Raw genomic sequence first — 17,040 nt, forward strand, 5'->3', positions numbered from 1 at the left:
GTCTGTGTATTTATATAAACAAAGACTGGTGTGTGAACACTACAGTAGCTGCTAAACACTGCTCACCGCTGGCTGAATTTCTCATTGTGAAGTGCTGGCCATTCTATCTGCCGAGGGAATTCACCATCATGCTTGTGGCAGCTGTTTACGTAGCTGAGGCTAATGCTAACGAAGCACTGGGAGGCCTACATGAAGCCATCAGTGAGCTACTGACTACACATCCCGACAGCTTTGTGGTGATTGCTGGGGACTTAAACCACACCAGCTTAAAGACTGTGTTCCCCAAATTCCTGCAATATGTGGATTTCAAAACCAGGGAAGACAACACTGGACTTGGTTTATACAAACACACCACAGGCATACAAAGCAGCCCTCCGCCCCCATCTTGGCCACTCTAACCACATATCTATCATGTTATCCAGCATATAAACCACTGCTTAAACATGTGAGAGCAGAGAAAAGAGAGATAAGGGTCTGGCCAAAAGGAGCAGCATCAGCATTACAAGACTGGTTTTTGCACACAGACTGGGACATATTCAAAACAGCAGCCTCCTATGATGACCTTTTAGACATTGAGGAGTATGCAGAGGCAGTAATCAGCTACACAGCCAAATGCACAGAGGATGTCACTGTGATGAAAACCTTCACTGCACATGGTTATAAAAAGCCATGGATGACAACAGAGGTGCGTTCACTACTGAAGGCCCGTGACACAGCCTACAGATCAGGGGGCAGGAGTACGCTTCGCTCAGCCAGGTCTGCACTTTCACTAGGGATCAGGAAAACGAAAAAGGTCTACGTGGACAAAATACATGGATACATCTGTAACACAGGTGACACCAGACGGAATTTGGCAGGGAATTAAAGCTCTGACAGACTACAAGATCAGGCAGAAAACTGATGACAGCGATGCCTCTCTTCCTAACAGGCTTAACAAATTCTTTGCATGCTTCGAAGCATCAAACACTACAGCAAGGGGGAGAGCCAGACCCTTCTTACCATCTGACCAGCCGGCTCCAATCATTGATTCAGAGCAAACACGGAGGACCCTTGCCAGGGTTAACCCAGGAAAAGCGGGAGGTCCTGACAACATCCCTGGATGTGTGCTCAAGGAATGTGCTGATGTATTAGCAGATGTCCTGACAGACATTTTCAACATCTCCCTTAGTCAAGCCACTGTCCCCAGATGCTTCAAAACCTCCACAATCATCCCTGTAGCAAAGGAATCAGTTGTAGCCTGTCTGAATGATTACCGTCCCGTTGCCCTGACCCCATAGTGATGAAATGTTTTGAATGGCTTGTCAAGCCTCATATCACAGCCAGCTTCCCCTCATCGCTGGATCCTCTACAGTTTGCTTATCGGCCAGATCACTCTACGGAGGACGCAATATCCACCACAATGCACACAGTTCTCTCTCACTTGGACAACAAAGACACTTATCCCAGAATCCTGTACATTGATTTCAGTTCAGTGTTCAGTACCATCATCCCGCAGAGACTAGTGGAGAAACTGTCGCTGCTTGGCCTTAACACTGCCATGTGTCGCTGGATTCTGGATTTCTGGATTTCTTGACAGAGAGACCACAGTCAGTCCGTGTTGGCAGGAACATCTCTGACTCCATCACACTGAGCACTGGATCCCCACAAGGCTGTATGCTTTGCCCATTGCTGTTTACACTGCTAACACATGACTGTGCAGCCAGATTCAAGGAGAACCTGATCATTAAATTTGCTGATGATACCACAGTGGTGGGGCTCATCAGCAAAAATGATGAAACAACATACAGGGAGGAGGTCAAACACCTAGGGAGCTGGTGCAGTGACAACAACTTGATGCTTAATGTCACCAAAACCAAGGAGGTGATTGTCAATTTCAGACAGTCTCAGCCTGAGCACACACCCCTCAGCATCAGTGGCTCCTTAGTGGAGAGAGTGGAAAACATCAAATTCCTTGGGATGCAGATCTTGGACAATCTCACCTGGTCCAGGAACACCATTGGGATTATGAAACGAGCCCAGCAGAGATTCCACTTTCTGAGGAAGCTTAAACAAGCATCACTCCCCACTAACATCTAAACTACATTAGGAGTAGCCAGCATGGATTTGTGCGTGGAAGGTCATGTTTGACAAACCTTATTGAATTTTTTGAAGAAGTTACGAGGAATGTTGATGAGGGTAAGGCAGTGGATGTAGTCTATATGGACTTCAGCAAAGCCTTTGACAAAGTTCCACATGGAAAGTTAGTTAAGAAGGTTCAGTCGTTAGGTATTAATGCTGGAGTAATAAAATGGATTCAACAGTAGCTAGATTGGAGATGCCAGAGAGTAGTGGTGGATAATTGTTTATGGGATGGAGGCCAGTGACTAGTGGGGTGCCTCAGGGATCTGTTTTGGGCCCAATGTTGTTTGTAATATACATAAATGATCTGGATGATGGGGTGGTAAATTGAATTAGTAAGTATGCCGATGATACTAAGGTAGGAGGTGTTGTGGATAATGAGGTGGGTTTTCAAAGCTTGCAGGGAGATTTATGCCGGTTAGAAGAATGGGCTGAACGTTGGCAGATGGAGTTTAATGCTGAGAAGTGTGAGGTTCTACATTTTGGCAGGAATAATCCAAATAGAACATACAGGGTAAATGGTAGGGCATTGAGGAATGCAGAGGAACAGAGAGATCTAGGAATAACAGTGCATAGTTCCCTGAAGGTGGAGTCTCATGTAGATAGGGTAGTGAAGAAGGCTTTTGGAGCGCTGGCCTTTATAAATCAAAGCATTGAGTACAGAAGTTGGGATGTAATGTTAAAATTGTACAAGGCATTGGTAAGGCCAAATTTGGAATATTGTGTGCAGTTCTGGTCACCGAATTATAGGAAAGATATCAATAAATTAGAGAGAGTGCAGAGACGATTTACTAGGATGTTACCTGGGTTTCAGCACTTAAGTTACAGAGAAAGGTTGAACAAGTTAGGTCTCTATTCATTGGAGCGTAGAAGGCTGAGGGGGGATTTGATCGAGGTATTTAAAATTTTGAGAGGGATAGATAGAGTTGACATGAATAGGCTGTTTCCATTAAGAGTAGGGGAGATTCAAACGAGAGGACATGATTTGAGAGTTAGGGGGCAGAAGTTTAAGGGAAACACGAGGGGGTATTTCTTTACTCAAAGAGTGATAGCTGTGTGGAATGAGCTTCCTGTAGAAGTAGTAGAGGCCAGTTCAGTTGTGTCATTTAAGGTAAAATTGGATAGGTATATGGACAGGAAAGGAGTGGAGGGTTATGGGCTAAGTGCTAGGTGGGACTAGATGAGAATACGAGTTCGGCACAGACTAGGAGGGCCGAGATGGCCTGTTTCCGTGCTGTGATTGTTTTATGGTTATGGTTACATTCTGCAGAGGCATGGTTGAGAGTGTGCTGACCTTTGGCATCACAACCTGGTACTCCAGCTGCAGTGCTGCCAACAAAAAAGCCTTGCAGAGGGTGGTTAGGGGAGCAGAGAAGGTTATTGGGGTCTCCCTACCTTCTGTCCAAGACTCCTTTCAGAGTCGATGCCTCCAGAAGACACGGTACATCATTAAAGACCCCTCACACCCTCTTGAACTGTTTGTTCTTCTGCCATTAGGTAAACGTTACAGGAGCATCAAAACTAAAACCACAAGGCTACTAAACAGCTTCCTCCCACAGGCAGTCACACTGCTAAATAGCTGCTCTACCTGACTCTGCTTTGGACACTTTTAACTAATAACAATCACACCATCAGTGAAGGACTGCATCAACTTGGGCATTCAATCAGTGCGTAAAAGAAAATATATTGAGCAAAAGGAAAAAAGTAATAATAAATAAATAAATAATAAATATTGAGAATATGAGTTGATGAGTCCTTGAAAGTGAGTCCATTGGTTGTGGAAATGTTTCAATAGTGGGGCAATTAAGTTATCCCCTTTGGCTCAGGAGACTGATAGTTGAGAGATAACAACTGTTCCTAAACCTAGTACTGTGAGTCCTGAAGTTCCCACCAGGTTTTCCAACACAGCCTATGAAATAGGAGCAGGCATTGATCATGCAGTTTTTTGAGACTACATTGCATTTCATCAAGATCACTGCTGAATTTCTCCTTCTGAATCATTTTTCTACCATTATCCCCAGATCTGTTGGTTCCTTTAATCCCCAAAAATCAATTGATCTCTTTTTTGAATTAAAGTAATGACTTGCTTTCCACACTGGTCCAGGCCAGAAAATTGCTCATGTCTGCTGCCCTCTTAGTAAAGTATTTTTTATTTGTCATCTCCTTCTTCAATGTCTTCTCCCAATTGGTAGAACAATTTTCAATGCAGGACTGTCAAGATCTTTTAAAATAAAAATTGTAAATTTCAGTGAGATTTCCCCTCATTTTTTTAACTTTGGAGAGTACAATCACTGTTTACATGACCACTCCTTGTATGCCAAGTTTCCCATATATGGAACCAATAGAGTGAATCTTCACGGCAGTTCCTCTGTGACAAACAAATCCATTCTTACATAAGGAAGCAAAAACTCTGCATAACTCTCCAGATATGGTAACATCAAGACTCTGTACAATTGCAATGATTTCCTTAGTCTTATAATTAAATCCTGTAATAAGAAAGGCCAGTAAACCATTTGCTTTCCCAATCACTTGTTGAATATTGGGCTTTAGAACAAACACACAAAGGTTCCTTTGAATAGCAACACTATTCAGTCTCTTGCCATTTTATAAAGATTCTGCTTTTATGTGAACTGAAGTGAATGACATTTTTCCATGTTCCATCCACCAATCTCTCTCCGACTCACTCTTCGTATATATCACCTTCAAGCTTCTTTATCATACCCAACTTTGTAATTATAATCACAATTAATTTTGTTTTTAATCATTGTGAACTTGAAAATATTACATTGTGTAGCTGCTGCTGAAGAATTGATGTAGATTGTGAATTGCTGGTGTTTGAGCACCAATCCTTGTGGTACTTATTCATTGCACCCTGCCAATCTGAAAAGGAACTGTTTGTTGTGACTCTTTGCATTCTGTCCAATAACTAATCTTCAGTCTATGTCACTATGTTCCCCTCAATTCCATAAGCCCTAACTTTGCTACTCCCCTACAGGGCCTCACCAAAGTACTTCCAAAAATCCAAGTATGGCACTTCTACTGTTTTTCCCCTTTTCTATTTGTGGCAGTCAAAGAGCTCCAGAAGATTAGTTGGATATGATTTTCCCCCTCCATACAAATAGATTGACTTTGTTTAGTCCTGTTATTATTTTGTGGTTTGTGGTATTCCTCTTGATAGATACCACTATTTTCCCAACCAATGACATTCGGTCAATCGGTTAGTAATTCTTTTTTTCTCTCTCCCTCCTTGTTCAAATAATGTGGACACCTTTATAATCCCCAAATCCACAGGAACAATTTATAGATCTAGAGAAATTGGAAAATGGTATCATTGCCGAGTTCAAAATGTTAATCGTAGGCCTCCTGCTAGTTCTTGAAATTTAATTAGCTTCTCCTAATTACAAAGGAAATAGTTAACATTTTGAGTTTGGGATTTTATTCCAGAGTATAACTTGGAAGGCTAAGTAAGACAACTTCTTGGCAATGATTCCAATATTTCATTAAAATATTGAGGCATTTGCTGTTTCTGGACCTATACTTTAATTCAGGATTGGAGGAAGGATCTCATTGAAACCATTATTTACAGAAAGGTGTGGATGAAATGGATGTGGAAAGGTGGTTTCCATTAGCATGAGAATCTAGGATTCTTGGGCACTTACTCAGGCAAGAGGGATCTCCCTTTGTAACTGAAATACAGAGAAATTTCTTCAGCAAGAGGGTGGTGAATTTATCAAATTTATTGCCATAGAGGGCTATGGAGGCCAAGTGGAGGTGAATTTAAGGTAGAAACTGGTATGTTACTGATTTGTAAATGGTTTAGGGGTTCCAAGGAGATGGTGGGACAATGGAGTTGAAGAAAAAATTGGCCATGTTTAAGTGATTGATGGACTCAATGGACCGATTGGCCTAATTTTGTTCATATAGGAGTGGTCTTGCCAATCAGGACATCCATGGCTTGGCCTTTTCCTCAGAACATAAGCATAGTTCATTTTTGTCATTTTCTTAAAAAACAAACAAAACCACCATTAATTGTATTGCATTTTGCTATGCTAGTAGTGTCTTGTTTCTGGAAAAATAATTCATGTAATAATTCCAAAACATGTTCATCTGGTTGATTTTAAAGTTCTGAAAATCAAACATTGATGCATTAACAGTTGTAGGTCATTGTTTATAGATTACTGGAAGGATGTCTCGCAATAGAACCAAAGTTATTTTGGGCAGTGTTACAGATTCCTCAGAAAATTCTGTGGGAAATGAAAGGGCCATATAATTTTCACAGTTTATAGGAAGCTTTTTGGGTAAGGTAAAGAAGATAAATCTAAATACAGTGGATTCAGGTTAATTTTGCCATTGGTTAATTGGCTGCTTATTTGGGACAACTTTGAAAGAAAAATAATTGAGAAAATAGCCGAGAGTTCCTTCAATTGCTGAACAGTTTCTGACTAACATTAGTTCATATGCACTCATGTGTCTGTTAGACACTACACCATGCCAAGAGTGAACAAATTTTAATAGTGTCAATTGCATATATGTCTGTTCAAAAAGCAATGATTTTTGATGCTGATAGCGGTAAGACAATTCAGAATTGTTTTGCTTACTGCAGTTTCAAGCACTTAGGCTTGGAAATGCCAGAAATGCTTGACAGTGAAAATGAAACGATCTCACTACTTCAACAAGTTAGGAACCATGAAGAATTTCAAGGTATCAACAATAATATTGAATGTTACAATAAAAATGAGGATTTGGAGGATGTAGTTGTCGATAGCATTGTAGACATCTGCAGTAGATGTCTGCACTGATTTTACTCATGTACAGCCAATCAAAAGAACAGGTCAGTGTACACTGGATGAATTACACTGATAGCTAAGAATGAATACACAGTTTTATAGTATTATAGTAGTATTGGTAATGTTCTAATTTGTTCTGGATTTCACTTAAATGCATAATATGTTACTCAGATAATTGGTGGTTTTAATTTTTTTTACATTTTTAACTTTCCATGATACCTCGGCTAATTGCGGCAGCCACTTAATTCAGCCAAGATGTACTGGCCCTAGTGTGTCCCAATTAACCAGAATCCACTGTATTTTCAAGTAAGGATATTGTATTCATAATTTCCATGACCAAATTGTAATAAAAGAAACACAAATCTACCACATTTCTTGCCTCTGAAAGCTATCTATTTAAACTAATAGAAAGATTATGTATGACTGACTTGTAGATGGGAGCAAATTTAGTTATGCTGCTTGATATTTCAAATAGCCTGACGCTGTTCACAGGTAACTCAATTAGAAACTTGTCCAAATCACAGCCATGGTCCTTGTTTAACCAGCTTGCTGAGCATGTTCCAAGAACATTCGCTTGGTGAAATATCTTAATGTTGTGTGAGGCAAGTTTATTAAAATCTGTTTGCAGATGATCTCTTTTAAAGTCTATTAATTAACTTTGTTCATTTACAGTTCTGCGTTATCTATTCAACTGATACTATACTAGGCCAAAGTTCACCTAACATTGGGCAAGCCCTGTAAGTAGCTCTGGTTTTATTAAAACAGGAACTCATCAGCAACTTCCCAATAAATTTAAAGGTTATTTCATGGAACTGTAAGGAACTTGTTGCTAATTTACCAGGACCTGAAGAAGGGTTTTGGCCTGAAACATTGACTGTGTACACTTTTCCTTAGGTGCTGCCTGCCCTGCTGAGTTCTTCCAGCCTTTTGTGTGTGTTGTTAATAATGAATTATGTTTTCTGGCAATGGGACTTAAGTATTCTCACCCAAATAAGGGAGCAATTATAGCATTAGTTTCTCATTTCTGAAGGCTGAAAGTTATTCCTAATTGCTTTTAATTCTAAAACTTTGTTTCTTTTACCCTGCTTTCCACCTATTTTCATATCTGGCAACCTTGGAAGCCTTGTATTTTGTCCGCTCCAGATGATTTAATATGAATAGTAAACAATTGAAAGCCAAGAACTGATCTCTGGAGTACTCCACTAGTTAAGTCCCTGCAGAATATTTTGTTTCAAACTTTAGTTTCTCAGTCAGAGCTAGTTTTCAATCCATGCTAATTTACTTCCTCTAGTACTTTGGCTCTTAATTTATACACCAGCTTCTTATGTGGCATAATGTTAAATGTCTTTTAGAAATCTAAGTACAATATCCACCAGTTTTCTTCTATTAATTCTCCTGGTTACATCATTAAAGAAATCACAAAATTTGTCAGTAGTGATTTATCTTCCATAAAACCATGTTGGCCAGACTTGGTTATTCAGCTTTAGTAAATGATGACTTATTTCCTGTTTAATTATTGACTCTAGGTTTTTTCCAAGGATCGATGTTAAACTAGCTGGACAATAGTTCCCTGCCTATTGTCTTTCTCTAAGACTATTGGCTTTTTTCCAATCTTGTACTCTCCTAAAGTTTAGTCAGTTTTGAAAACTTTCAAATGATAGATTAATTGTCTCTGCAGTCACTTCCTTTAAAATCCCTGAGTATAATTTGTCCTAGACTTTGGTCCTGTGAGTTTCTCTATAATATTGTATTCCTTGTGACTGTGATTTTTATAAGTTCCTCTCAGTTGTGTGAAATTAGCCTATTTGTTATTTTAGGGATGTTTGCAATGTACTCCATGGTAAGACTGATACAAAGTATTCGTTTAACAAAGTGCTGTTTCTTTGTTTCCTATTATTAATTCAACTAGAGATCCCACACCTACTTTAATTGCCGTTTTCTTATTTTCATATCCATAAAAATTCATGCCATTTGTTTTGATATTATATTCCAAGTTTTACTTCAAAATCAGTTTTCCTTGTTCTTATGACCTTTCTGTTCTCTGTTGGACCAAGAAACATCCAAGTCAACTATATCTTGCCACTTTTTGTGCTTCTTTTCTCAATTTAACATGATCTCCTTTATTAACCACAGTTTGTACCTCATTCTCATGGAATTCCCCTCTTTCTAATTGGGTCAAATTCCTACTGAGTCTTATAAACCAGCTGTTTGAATGCCTGCCTCTGTTCACCCACTTAGCTTAATTTTCTAGTGAACTTAGGACAACTCAATCTTAATATCAGAATAATCAGAATCAGGTTTAATATCACTGGCATATGTTGTGAAATTTCTTTCGCAGCAACAGAACTTTGTGATACATAGTATAAAATAAATCATAGTGAGAAATATTATATATGTGTGTATGTGTATATACATACACATATGAGGAATGTATTGTTTATTGCTATTGCCCAGGTGATCCAAGGCCAAATGGAGAGCCAATGAGTTTGCATCAGCTGTAGACCTATTGTGGCAATAGGCAAATTGCAGCCGGTCCGGGTCCTTGTTTAGGCTAGAGTTTATTCTGGCCATGACCAACTTCTTAAAGCACTTCACGGTAGTTGTTGAGGCAGCTCACCCTGTCCTCAGGCAATGGTATGATTGTTGCCCTTTTGAAGCAAATGGGAACCTCTGACTACAGCAGTGAGAGATTGAAGATGTCCTTGACACTCCCGCCAGATGTTTAGCACAGGTTTTCAATGCCTCAGCAGGTATACCATCAAGGCCTGATGTCTTGCGAGGGTACACCGTCTTGAAAGATGTTCTGATATTGAGCTCCGACACATAGATCACAGGGTCACCAGATGCTGTGGGGATTTGCACGTGTAGTTTAATTCTCCCTTTCCAAGGCATGTATAAAAGGTGTTGAGCTCATCTAGGAGTGAAGCATTTTTCCATTCATGATGTTAGATTTTGCCTTGCAGGAATTATGGTCTGCAAACCCTGCCAGAGCTCACACACGTCCAATTCAGCCTCTAACTTCAATCAGAATTGGGGTTTATTTGCTCTTAAAATAGCCTTCTGTAAGTTGTACCTGGAATTCTTGTACAGTTCTTGATGACTGGTCTTTAATGTCACAGATCTAGCCCTCAGATCTCACCCATTGCCTTTGGTTTGGGTATGCCCAATATGTTCTTGAAGGCATGCACTTATTGACATAGGTCTTGATAAAATCAGTGACAACTATGGGATGTTCATTCAGATTTGAAGTTGAAACCCTGAACAGTGTCCAGTCCACTGACTCAAAAGTAGTCCTCTGAGTGCTCCTCCTTGTTATTTGATCACACCACCTTGGTCCTCACCACTGTTGCTGCAGTCTTTAGTCTTTGCCTATACGCTCGGAGTAGAAGTGTAGCTAAGTGATTGGATTCTCCAAGGTATGGACGTGGGGTGGCATGGTAAATGTTCTTGATGGTGGTATAACAGTGGTTAAGTATGTTGGTTCCTTTGGTTCCACAGGTGATATGTTGGTGGTAGTTGTTCAGAGATTTCTTTTGAACTGGCCTGGTTGAAATCTCCTGCAATGATAGGGAAGGTATCACGGTGCGCTGTTTTGTTACTGCTGTTCAGTTTTCAGCTCCTCCAGCGCCTGCTTGACATTTGCCTGAGGCGGAATGTACTCCGTTACCTGGGTGATGGCAGAAAACTTCCTCGGCAGATAAAATGGATGACATTTGACTGCTAGATGTCCCAGGTCAGGTGAGCAGGACTGAGCCACGACCACCAAGTCTGTCCACCATAATGAGTTAATCATAAAGCATACTCCAGCTCCTCCAACTTTAAAACACTGAGCTGTCCTGTCTTTGTGCAGAATAGTGAAAGCATTGGACTGCAGCACTGCATCTAAAATAGCAGGGGTATGCTGCAGTTGCAAGAAAACGTTTGTGAACCCTTTGCAATTACCTAGTTTTTTGTATTAATTGGTCAGAATACATTGCTACTTTCACTGTCTCGTCCAATACAGAGAATTCACAAATCAAGGGAGGACAAGAGTTAGCAATGAGGAAGAAGTTTCCTTGTCTATGCTGGACTCATTGGACGCAATGGCAGATTTTCCCAAAGCAACTTGCAAACTAGCTGGATATCAATTTACTGTCCCTCTCGTCTTGATGTCACAGTAAGGCATGACGTAGTCCGCCATTACAGAGAAGAGTTTGAATGAGGGGTGCATAGGGTCCTTCATAATAAAAGAGTAACAACCTGTTACTCAATATCAGCTAGACTAAGGAGTTGATAATTGACTTTAGGACAGGGGTCACCATCCTTTTTTGCACCGCGGACCAGTTTAATTTTGACAATATTCTTGCAGGCTGGCCAACGGTGGAGAGGGGTGTTCATCATGACCGGAATATAGGTGATAAAATAAGTCACTTATAAGTGGCTAATAAACTCAATTTTATTTCTAAATGGGTTTATCTAACAAATTTAATATTAAACACAGTGCATATTTTCCTTGCATGAACATATAAAATTATTGCAACACACCAAAATCGCTGAATCAGTGGGAGCCCTAGGCTTGTTTCATTGCAGAAAACCCCTCTTCACAGAGATTTGATGTTGGGAATGGAAGCAATGTTTTCAGTGTTTTCTTGGCTATCTCAGGATATTCAGCCTTGACTTTGATCCAGAATGCCAGCAGAGGTGTTATGTTAAACATTCTTTTCAGCCCACCGTCATTTGCAAGCTTGAGGAGTTGATCTTCTTCCTGTGCTGACATGGATGATTCACTGGGGACATTCACAAATGGGTCATGGACCCATTCCTTTGCACGTCTTGGGTCATTTGCGGTTGGGAAGTAACGCTCGAATTCTGTCGACAGCGAATATAGGTGATCACGCACCAGCTGTGAGAATGACAGTGCAGCCTCAGTCTCTCCCAAAGTCTCAGCTAATGTTGGGAACATGTCAAATATGCCCCTGTTCACTCGCTGACAGACAGGCAGACAGACATACTTTATTGATCCCGAGGGAAATTGGGTTTTGTTACAGCCGCACCAACCAAGAATAGTGAAGAAATACAGCAATATAAAACCCATAAATAATTAAATAATAAGTTAGTCATGCCAAGTGGAAATAAGTCCAGGACCAGCCTACTGGCACAGGGTTTCTGACACTCCGAGGGAGGAGTTGTAGAGTTTGATGGCCACGGGTAGGAATGACTTCCTATGATGCTCAGTGTTACATCTCGGTGGAATGAGTCTCTGGCTGAATGTACTCCTGTGCCTAACCAGAACATTATGGAGTGGATGAGAGTCATTGTCCAAGATGGCATACAACTTGAACAGCATCCTCTTTTCAGACACCACCGTCAGAGAGTCCAGTTCCACCCCCACAACATCACTGACCTTAAGAATAAGTTTGTGGATTCTGTTGATGTCTGCTACCCTTAGCCTGCTGCCCCAGCACACAACAGCAAACATGATAGCACTGGCCACTACAGCCTCGTAGAACATCCTCAGCACCGTCTGGCAGATGTTAAAGCACCTTGGTCTCCTCAGGAAATAGAGATGGCTCTGATCCTTCTTGTAGACAGCCTCAGTGTTCTTTGACCAGTCCAGTTTATTGTCTATTTGTATCCCCAGGTATTTGTAATCCTCCATCATGTCCACACTGACCCCTTGGATGGAAACATGGGTCACCGGTGCCTTAGCCCTCCTCAGGTCCACCACCAGCTCCTTAGTCTTTTTCACATTAAGCTGCAGATGATTTTGCTCGCACCATGTGACAAAGTTTCCCACCATCCCCCTGTACTGAGCCTCATCTCCCTTGCTGATGCATCCAACTATGGCAGAGTCATCAGAAAACTTCTGAAGATGGCAAGACTCTGTGTTGTAGCTGAAGTCCGAGGTGTAGATGGTGAAGAGAAAGGGAGACAGAACAGTCCCCTGTGGAGCCCCAGTGCTGCTGACCATTCTGTCTGACTCACAGTGTTGCAAGCGCACGTACTGTGGTCTGCTGGTCAGGTAATCAATAATCCATGACACCAGGGAAGCATCCACCTGCATCTCTGTCAGCTTCTCACCCAGCAGAGCAGGGCGGATGGTGTTGAATACACTGGGGAAGTCAAAGGACATGATCCTCACGGTGCTCGCCGGCTTGTCCAGGTGGACATAGACACGGTTCAGCAGGTAGACGATGGCATCCTCAACTCCTAGTTGGGGCTGATAGGCGAACTGGAGGGGGTCTAAGTGTGGCCTAACCGTAGGCCGGAGCTGCTCTAGAACAAGTCTCTCCAGGGTCTTCATGATGTGGGAGGTCAATGCCACTGGTCTGTGGTCATTGGAGCCACTGGGGCGCGGCGTCTTCAGTACAGGAATGAGGCAGGAGGTCTTCCACAGCACAGGAACCCTCTGGAGACTCAGGCTCAGGTTGAAGACATGGTGAAGTATACTCCACATAGGTGGGGGACACAAGCTTTGAGCACCCTGGGGCTGACACCATCCGGGCCTCCAGCCGTGCTTGAGTGGAGCTGTTTCAGCTGTCTTCTCACCTGTTCAGCTGTGAAGCCCACCATGGTGGTTTCAGGTGTGGGAGAGGTGTAGTCACGAGAGCTGTCCCCACAGTTACAGTTTGGCTTTGAAAGCAGACACTTTATCTGCGAACTTGAAGACCGTTGTCATTCTCACCTGAAGTGACAAATTGAGTTCCTTGAGCAGGTTGAAGATGTCACACAGATAAGCGAGCTTTGCTATCCTCTCCTCATTACTGAAGTGTGCTGCCAGTGGTGACTTTTTTCCTGAAAGAAATCTCTGTAGTGGCTCTCTTAACTCAAAAACCCTGGCCAGGACTCCCCTTTGATAGCCACTTGACTTTAGTGTGTAAGAAAAGGTGTTTGTGCTCTGCTTCCATTTCCTCGCAAAGCTGCTCGAACAGACCTGAGTTAAGGGCTTTTGCTTTGATGTGATTGATAACTTCAACAACGTCACTCAATATGCTGTGAAGATCAGGCGACATTTTTCAGCTAGCCAGCATTTCCCTGTGTATGACACAGTGTGTAGACTGGCATTCAGGGGCAACCTCTTTGACTCGGGTAGTGAAACCAGACAGCCGTCCAGTCATAGCTGCAGCCCCATCTGTGCATATTCCAACACAGAATGACCAGTCCAGTTTACCTGACATGTAGTTATTAAAAGACTTGACGAGTTCTGCCCCGGTTGTGTCAGTTGGCAGCAGCAGTGCACACAACATAAGCTCGTGCACATCGTCTTGAAATGTATATCGTGCATAAACTAGCAGTATTGCCTTGTTGTTGACATCGCTAGACTTGTCAGCCTGGATAGCATACTATGGTGATGCGTTAATCCATTTCAACAGCTGTGTCCTCCGCTATGTCATCGATTCTCCCTGAAACTGTGGTAGCTGAAAGAGAAACTTGTGCCATCTTGTTAGCTGCAGCTTCTCCCAACAGTTCATGGCACATGTCCTTGGCAGCAGGCAGAATCAATTCTTCACCAACAGTGAAAGGCTTCTTAACCTTAAGAATACGGCTAACCACTAAGTACGATGCTCTCAGAGCAGCAGCATTTGTGGAGGCGGTGGCTCTCAGCACTTGCTTCTGTCTCACTTGCTTATGTTTTTTTCTGCTCAAAAAACTCATTGGGTTTGTCTTTAAGTGCAGGGTGCTTGGGCTCAAGGTGCCAAAGCAGTTTTGAGGACTTCATTGCCTCATTAGACAGCTTGTCTCCACAGATCACACATAGCGGGCTTGGAGCATGCAAGACACCGGTCACATTAAAGCCATATTTTATGTACAACTCATCGTATTTTCCGTTGAAGGAAGCTATCTTTTTTGCAGTCTCAGCCTCAGCTGTCTCTGCGTTATCATCATTATTAGGCCTTTTATGTCCCCTACTACCTCTTCCAAAGAAACTCTCAAGCAATGTTTGTTTTTTTTACTCATCGAATAGTTGTAGGTTAATGACCGACTGATGACCTCGCGTGCGTTCAAGTTCAACAGTGGGCGTGATAGGGAATGAGGAAAGGTACAGCTGACTCATATCGCCAAATCATATCATTTCCTTGTGGCCCGGTAGCACATGCTTTGCTACTGACAATAAAGACAATGGTGGTTGGGGACCACTGCTTTAAGAAGAGTATACTGAAGGTTTATGAGCCAGTTCTCATCAGAGGATCAGAGGTGGAAAGGGTCAGCAAGTTTTAAATTTCTTGGTGTCATCATGTTGTGAGACCTGTCCTGGGCCCAGTGCATAAGTACATTTATGAAGAAAGCACAGTGGCGCCTCTATTTTCTTAGAAGTTTGTGAAGATTCGATATGACCTCTAAAACTTTGACAAGCCTCTATAGGTGTGTAGTGAAGACTATGTTTACTGGTAGGGAAACATCAATGACCTTGAACAGAAAATTCTACAAATAGTAGTGGATACGAGCCAGTCTATCGTGGGTAAAGCCTGCCCTACCATTGAGTACATCTACACAAAGTGTTGCTGCAGGAAAGCAGCGTCCATCATCATGGAGTTAATGCTCTCTTCTTGCTGCTGTCATGAGGAAGAAGCTACAGGAACCTCAGGGTCAGGAACAGTTATTATTCTTCAACCTTCAGACTCTTGAACCAGAGGGGATAACTTCACTCAACTTCACTTGCCACATCACTGAACTGTTCCCACAACTTAAGGACTCACTTTCAAGGATTCTTCATCTCATGCTCTTGATAGTTGCTGCTTATTTATCTATCTATCTATCTATTTATTTATTATTATTATTATTGTTGTTGTTGTTGTTGTTGTTGTAGTATCTTTATTTTTACTTCAGCTCAAACTGGTAAAACCTGAGCAATGGGCATAGCCAAACACTGATCTTTCAGTTGCTAGGAACTTTAGGACTATCCTTGTGGTGTTCAGTATTGTGATTTTCTGGAGATTTACATAAATACTGCTGTGTAAGCCTAATTGTTTAACGCTAATGTATAGTGACTTTGGGGTAATACCAGTTGGAGATATTACTGTTGGGGCAGTGTGTACCCTGTACATGTTCCATAGTCTTTCGATTTCCTCTTTTATTCAGCATGTTTATGGTGTTTTTTGCTTATCTTTTTCTGTATGGTATGTGCATTTGGAATGGCTATATCTATTAAACAAGTTGTTCTTGCTTGTTTATCTTGTAATATTATATCCATTGGGTTATTATGGATTGTCCTATCTGTAATAATGGATCGGTCATGGTATAATTTGTAGGTCTCTGACTCTAAAACAGAATCAGAGTTGTATTTATGGTAAGGTATGGTATCTTTTATGAGTTTTGTGTTTTGAAGCAAGATTTTGGTGAATAATGTTTGCCACTTGATTATGTATATGTGAGTAATCAGATTGAGTTAAACTGTGACAGGATCCTGTAACATGTTGAATTGTTTTGAGTTTCCCTTGGCATTTTCTACATACATCTTGAATTTGTTGGCCTATTATGCATTTTTTGATTTTTTTTGTGTTAAACACCTGTATTGCCACAAGGAACCCCCTCTGTTTCTGGGAAAAGGTCTCCAACTCTGAGACAGGCATTCGACACGTCTTTGTTGACATCTTGTCTGCTCAGATCATATGGATGCCATCTCTGGAGGGTCGTGCTCTTCCATTGGGTAACTTTCTCTGCTATAGTGATAATTTCTTCATTTTTCTGTGTGTGCTTTCATCTAAGTTCAGTGGTATGTATTTCTGATCAGAATTGCATATGCTCATATGGAGTACTGAATCTTGTTTTTGTTGATGAAAGTATATCCTTGTCTCCTTCTGTCCTCTGTCCTAGGTAGTGTTAATCAAAGTGTGTTTGACTATACATAATTCTTTCAAGAATATGTTACTTCAGTTCTTATTTTTCTTAGTAAGTTTTCCAGATCAGTTAAAGACTAAGATATTATGCCAAAAGAAAACATTAATATGGGTAGAGAGAAAATGCTTATGGTGTTTGTATGTTTTTACTATTGAGCTCCATTTGGCAGATTTTCTTAAGCCTTAAAGTAAGTTCGGTTGAAAAATATCCTTTTATCGAAGTATATCTTTTTTCTTTGCTTGTTGATATCTCAAACATATCCCAAATATGTTTCATATTCATCCATCAATTGTATCCTGCTGCTTTGTTTTATATT

General features: G+C 41.3%; 1 protein-coding gene across 2 annotated transcripts in view; it reads left to right on the forward strand.

Moving 5' to 3' along the window:
* fer (fer (fps/fes related) tyrosine kinase) overlaps positions 1-17,040 on the forward strand; it is a 128,522-nt gene that overhangs the window by 20,271 nt on the left and 91,211 nt on the right. The window contains exon 2 of one of the 2 annotated variants that reach the window (XM_059969499.1): positions 7,578-7,642. The exons of the other annotated variant lie outside the window; for it this stretch is intronic. The gene's annotated coding sequence lies outside the window, so the exon portion shown is untranslated. The remainder of the gene's footprint in view (positions 1-7,577; positions 7,643-17,040) is intronic. 2 annotated transcript variants of the gene reach the window in all.

Source organism: Hypanus sabinus, chromosome 5 (genome assembly GCF_030144855.1).
Source record: "Hypanus sabinus isolate sHypSab1 chromosome 5, sHypSab1.hap1, whole genome shotgun sequence".
In the NCBI taxonomy this organism is placed as follows: domain Eukaryota; kingdom Metazoa; phylum Chordata; class Chondrichthyes; order Myliobatiformes; family Dasyatidae; genus Hypanus; species Hypanus sabinus.